The sequence below is a fragment of the Piliocolobus tephrosceles genome, chromosome 19 (assembly GCF_002776525.5).
Source record: "Piliocolobus tephrosceles isolate RC106 chromosome 19, ASM277652v3, whole genome shotgun sequence".
Taxonomy (NCBI): Eukaryota; Metazoa; Chordata; class Mammalia; order Primates; family Cercopithecidae; genus Piliocolobus; species Piliocolobus tephrosceles.
The window spans coordinates 3,979,026-3,986,115 of NC_045452.1; positions in this window are offsets into that span (position 1 = coordinate 3,979,026).

The window sequence follows — 7,090 nt, forward strand, 5'->3', positions numbered from 1 at the left end:
ACGCCATGTGGAGGTCACGGTAGGACAACCAAGGGAACAAGCGACCCCAGATGAGGTTTGTCAGATCTTGTGGGGTCCGCTTGAGCAAACCAAGCCGTGTGGAGGCCACGGCAGATCACGCTGTGTGGAGGTCATGGTAGGACACCCGAGGGAGTAGGCAACCCCACATGAAGTTCATCGGGACCAGATCTTGTGGGGACCGCCTGACCAGATCACGCCGTGTGGAGGCCATGGTGGGACACTTGAGGGAGCAGGCGACCCCAGTTCAGGTTCGTCAGATCTTGTGGGGTCCGCCTGAACAGACCAAGCTGTGTGGAGGCCACGGTGAGACACCCGACGGAACAGAAGACCCCAGATGCAGTTCATCAGATCTTGTGGGGACCGCATGAGCAGATCAAGATGTGTGGAGTCCATGGTGGGAAACCCGAGGGAGCAGGCGACCCCAGAGGAGGTTCATCAGCTTTTGTGGGGACCGCCTGACCATATCAAGCCATGTGGAGGCCACGGTGGGACACCCGAGGCAGAAGGCAACCCAGATGAGGTTCGTCAAGACCAGATCTTGTGGGGACTGCGTGACCACATCAAGCCGTGTGGAGGCCATGGTAGGGTACCCGAGGGAACAGGTGACCCCACATGAGATTCATCAGATCTTGTGGGGACCGCATGAGCAGATCAAGCTGTGTGGAGGCCACGGTGGGCCACCCGAGGGAGCAGGCGACCCCAGATGAGGTTTGTTGAGACCAGATCTTGTGGGGACAGCATGACCAGATCACGCCATGCAGAGGCCACGGTAGGACACCCGAAGGAGTAGGTGACCCCAAATGAGGTTCATCTGAACCAGATCTTGTGGGGACCGCCTGACCAGATCACACCGTGTGGAGGCCACGGTGGGACACCCGAGGGAGCAGGAGACCCCAGATGAGGTTCATCCGAACCGGATCTTGTGGGGACCGCCTGACCAGATCAAGCCATGTGGAGGCCACAGTGGGACACTCGAGCGAGCAGGCAACCCCAGTTCAGGTTCGTCAGATCTTGTGGGGTCTGCCTGAGCAGACCAAGCCGTGTGGAGGCCACGGTGAGACACCAACAGAAGACCCCAGATGAGGTTCATCAGATCTTGTGGGGACTGCATGAGCAGATCAAGCTGTTTGGAGGCCAGGGTAAGACACCCGAGGGAGCAGGTGACCCCAGTTCAGGTTTGTCAGATCTTGTGGGGTCCGCCTGAGCAGACCAAGCTGTGTGGAGGCCACGGTGAGACACCAACAGAAGACCCCAGATGAGGTTCATCAGATCTTGTGGGGACCGCATGAGCAGATCAAGCTGTCTGGAGGCCAGGGTAGGACACCCAAGGGAGTAGGCGACCCCAGATGAGGTTCATCGGGACCAGATCTTGTGGGGACCGCCTGACCAGATCAAGGAGTGTGGAGGCCACGGTGGGGCACTACAGGGAGCAGGTGACCCCACATGGGGTTCATCAGGTGTTGTGGGGACCGTGTGACCAGATCAAGCAGTGTGGAGTCCATGGTAGGAAATCCGAGGGAGCAGGCGATCCCAGATGAAGTTCATCAGGACCAGATCTTGTTGGGACTGCCTGAGCAGATCAAGCCGTGTAGAGGCCACGGTGCGACACCCGAGGGAGCAGGCGACCCCAGATGAGGTTCATCAGATCTTGTGGGGACTGCATGAGCAGATCAAGCTGTGTGGAGGCCACGGTGGGCTACCCGAGGGAGCAGGCGACCCCAGATGAGGTTTGTTGAGACCAGATTTTGTGGGGACAGCATGACCAGATCAAGCCATGTAGAGTCCACAGTAGAACACCCGAGGGAGTAGGTGACCCCAGATGAGGTTCATTGGGACCAGATCTTGTGGGAACCGCCTGACCAGATCACACTGTGTGGAGGCCCTGGTGGGACACCTGAGGGAGCAGGTGACCCCAGATGAGATTCATCGGGACCAGATCTTGTGGAGACTGCCTGAGCAGATCAAGCCGTGTGGAGGCCACGGTGGGACACCCGAGGGAGCAGGTGACCCTACATGAGGTTCATCAGATCTTGCGGGGACTGCTTGGGCAGATCAAGCTGTCTGGATGCCATGGTGGGCCACCCGAGGGAGCAGACGACCCCAGATGAGGTTTTGTTGAGACCAGATCTTGTGGGGACAGTGTGACCAGATCAAGCCGTGTGGAGTTCACCATGGGACACCCGAGGGAGCAGGCGACCCCAGATGAGGTTCATCTGGACTATATCTTGTGGGGACTGCCTGACCAGATCACGCCGTGTGGAGGCCACGGTGGGACACCCGAGGGAACAAGCGACCCCAGATGAGGTTCGTCAAAACCTGTGGGGTCCGCCTGAGCAAACCACGCCATGTGGAGGCCACGGTGGGTCACCCGACGGAGCAGGCGACCCTAGATGGGGTTCATCAGATCTCGTGGGGACCGCATAAGCAGATCAAGATATGTGGAGGCTATAGTAGGACACCCGAGGGAGCAAGCGACCCCAGATGAGGTTCATCAGATTTTGTGGGGACCGCCTGACCACATCAAGCCATGTGGAGGCCACGGTGGGACACCCAAGGCAGCAGGCGACCCCAGATGAGGTTCTACAGAACCAGATCTTGTGGGGACTGCCTGACCAGATCAAGCTATGTGAAGGCCAAGGTGGGACACCCAAGGCAGCAGGCGACCCCAGATGAGGTCTGTCGGGACCAGATCTTGTGGGAACTGTGTGACATCAAGCCGTGTGGAGGCCACAGTGGGGCACCCAAGGGAGCAGGTGACCCCACATGAGGTTTATCACATCTTGTGGGGACCACATGAGCAGATCAAGCTGTGTGGAGGCCACAGTGGGACACCTGAGGGAGCAGGCGACCCCCGATGAGGTTCTACCGAACCAGATCTTGTGGGGACCGCCTGACCAGATCAAGCCGTGTGGAGGCCATGGTGGGACACCCGAGGGAGCAGGCGACCCCAGTTCAGGCTCGTCAGCTCTTGTGGGGTCCGCCTGGGCAGACCAAGCCATGTGGAGGCCACAGTGAGACACCCGACGGAACAGGAGACCCCAGATGAGGTTCATCAGATCTTGTGGGGACCACCTGACCAGATCAACGGGTGTGGAGGCCCCGGTGGGGCACCTGAGGGAGCAGGTGACCCCACATGTGGTTTATCAGGTGTTGTGGGGACCGTGTTACCAGATCAAGCCGTGTGCAGTCCACCGTGGGACACCCGAGGGAACAGGCGACCCCAGATGAGGTTCACAGGACCAAATCTTGTGGAGACCGCGTGACCACATCAAGCCATGTGGAGGCCATGGTTGGACACCCGAGGGAGCAGACGACCCCACATGAGGTTCGTCAGATCTTGTGGGGACCGCACGAGCAGATCAAGCTGTGTGGAGGCCATGGTGGGCCACCTGAGGGAGCAGGCGACCCCAGATGAGGTTCGTTGAGATCAGATCTTTTGGGGACAGCGTGACCAGATCAAGCCGTGTGCAGTCCACCGTGGGAAACCCGAGGGAGCAGGCGACCCCAGATGAGGTTCATCAGGAACAGATCTTGGGACCATGTGACCATATCAAGCTGTGTGGAGGCCACGGTGGAACACCCGAAGGAGCAGGGGACCCCAGATGAGGTTTGTTGGGACCAGATCTTGTAGGAACCGCCTGACCAGATCAAGCCATGGGGAGGCCATGGTGCGACACCCGAGGGAGCAGGCGACCCCAGATGAGGTTCATCAGATCTTGTGGGGACTGTGGGAGCAGATCAAGCCATGTGGAGGCCACAGCGGGACACCCGAGGGAGCAGGTGACCCCACATAGGGTTCATCAGGAACAGATCTTGTGGGAACTGCACTTCAGTTATGAACCCACAAACTCTATACGGAGCATCACATGTATGCCCTCTGCAAGGGTGATGGGTCTGGTAAGATCGAGGAAAGGCCAGAACAGGGAGTTCTCCCACGGAAAAAAAGGAGAGAGTCCTGGTGGCTGTGGAATGAAGGGTGTGGGTCCCAGTGAAGGAATAGATGCCTTCTCACACCCCACCTCCTTTCATAGATGTTAGGAGCGACATCTTTGGAAGACGCCTCGCCTACATCACATCAGATGTATTAAATACACTAAAATGCATCCACATCCCAGGAAACATTTTCACTGTGGAGATGAGAGACTGAATACCTTTTTCTAATTTTGCTTTTGAAATATATTTTGCAGGATTGTTACATTTTGGTTTTCTTGTTATTTTGGTTTCTTTCTAATAAGCTAGAGGTTTCTACTCAGGTTTCTGATCTTCTCTCAGACCTTCAGAAAGCTCAGGGGTAGGAGCCTCTGGGCCACGGTGCTCCCCTGATGAAGCAGCCCTATGCTCCACTCTCATCACTGTGCACACTCCATGGGCCTGTCACATCAGTTCCCCCTAGGCTGCTGGGCCTTAGATGGAGCTTCAGGTCCACACACAAAACCACCTCCCAGCTCTCTTCTCTGGAAAACCCACAGGTACTTAACTCACCGAGTGGAAAGCCAGGCTCACCCTGCTTCTTCTTCCCCACCCTCTGCTACTCCTCCAGAAGGTCCTGTGTCTCAGCCAAAGGCACCAGTCATCTACTCTCCCTGTTAGAAGCCTGGGAGTCATCCCCAGGGTCTCTCCCTCACTCCACACGCACAGTGAGACACGAGTCCTATTGGTTTCTTCACATTTCTCTCACCTGATCCACCTGTTCCCACCTCAGCGAAAGACTCCATGTCTGCATTCACACCATTTTTCACCTTCTAAACAGCACTCCAATCTGCCTCTCTCTCCATCCTCACTCCGGAAGCCTCAGCAGGGCCATACTATCTCCTGCCTGGATTGTTCTGATGGGTTTCCCAACTACTCTCTTTCCCTCCCACCCATCCCCTCCACCCCTGCTAGCTAGGGCTTTGCTAGGAGACCAATTAGATCACATAAGTCTCCACACAAGGTCTTTCAGTGGCCCTCACAGCTCCTGAGCTTAAATAAATCAGCACACATGGCCCCTTTGGTTCTGGTTTCTGCCTAGATTCAGCCCATACTCCCCTCCACCTCTCCACTCACATCTCTATTTCTTTATATAAATTATTATTATTATTATTTGAGACACAGTCTCATTCTGTCACCAGGCTGGAGTGCAGTGGCGTGGTCTCAGTTCACTGCAACCTCTGCCTCCCGGGTTGAAGTGATTGCCCTGCCTCAGCCTCCCAAGCAGCCGGGACTACAGGTACACGCCACCACACCTGGCTAACTTTTTGTATTTTTAGTAGATACGGGATGTTAGCCAGGATGGTCTCAATCTCCTGACCTCATGATCTACCTGCCTTGGCCTGCCAATGTGCTGGGACTACAGGCATGAGCCACTGGGCCCCGCCTATAAATTATTTTTGAGAGGGGTCGCACTCTGTCACTCAGGCTGGATTGCAGTGGTGTGACCACAGCTCACTGCAGCCTTGAACTCCTGCCTGCCTCAGCCTGTGGAGCAGCTGGCAGTATAGGCGCGCACCACCACAACTGTCTTTTTTTTCTGTACAAACAGGACCTCACTATGTTGCCCAGGCTGATCTCCAGCTCCTGGCCTCTAGCAATCCTCCCCCGTCAGCCTCAGCCTCCCAAAGTGTTGGGATTACAGGTGTGAGCCCCTGCATCCAGCCATATATATATATATATATATGAATTATTTGCTTCTCATTTTTGATTAGTGTAAGAAGCCTAGACTGGGTAGAAGTTCTGAATTTAAATCCGTGCCCTGTGACACTGGATGCTCACTTTTCCTTTTCTGGACTTGTTTTTTCATCTGAGAAAATGGAAATGCAACCTGTCACCCTCTGAGAGCGTTTTTTAAGAGTTGAAGACTTGTTTAAAGCTCATAGCTCAGAGTAGGTACACAATAAAGAATGGCCATCATCGCTCTATTAGTCATTACCCAATGATTATGAGCCTTCACTTGTTCTCTCTAGGTAAAATAAGTGAGTTTCAGCCATGTATTTCCTTACTCCCCACTCCCCATGCTTCTCTTGTCTGGTGTCATCTCACATCATACAGCAGCTCAGTGATGGTGCTGGCCAATCTTGAGTGTATATTCACATGTATGTCCTTAGCACTCCGTGGTCCTAGCTCTGCAGCCACCTCTGTGGCCTGGCATAAAAGATTCGTAAGATAAGGTGGGTGAAAAGATATGGCCCCAGAGGCACAACTAATCCAGAAAAAGGCCACTGAGAGTGCTTCTGGACCTACCAGGTACACTCTGATGTCTACCTGGATTCTCCCTTTTAGGATTTCTCACATGGTTCTTACCTGGTATATTCAAACAGGCATTTTCTCCAAATAGGCTTTTCTTTTCAAAGTCTTTTCTTTTTAAGCCAGCTTGGTTAGAATGGACAGCTGGGCATTATTAGGTCCACGGGACCAAGGGGATGACTGACATGAAATTGCTGATGAAGATGGAACTGACCTAACAGGACTAGAAAACTTTGTCTAGTAGAAAGTGGCTATTGTTTTAGTAGCTTTAAAACTTGCCAAACTCAAATGAACAGGGTGTTAGACTTAAATTGTTTGATCATTATACAATGTGCATGTGTACCAAAACATCAAACTGGACCTCATTAAGTATATACAATTATAATGTTTTAATTACATAATTTAAAAAATTCAGTATCTTCCAATTAGTTTGGAGAACTGAATAACAAAAAATTAAAAATTGCAGGACAAATTTTAACACAAATTTTTACTTAATTGGCACATGGGATTTAAAAGTCCGTAACTTAGTAAGCAGGAAAATGAATTCTTCTTACATGTTACTGTGAGGTATTGTTTCCACCATTACAACCATTAAATAACAGTGAAATAAACTCATCTTAGAGCCAGTCAAGGTCTTATAACAGTGAAGTATTGAACCAAGTTTTCAAACTTAATAAACCATACTTAATCACATTTTTCACATGAAAAATAAATTATATACTTTCCTTATTTAATATATTAAAGGCAAATTCACTGACAACAAGACCTTGAAAAAGTGACAACATTCTAGCCAGGAGCAGTGGCTCACACCTGTAATCCCAGCACTTTGGGAGGCCGAGGTGGGCAG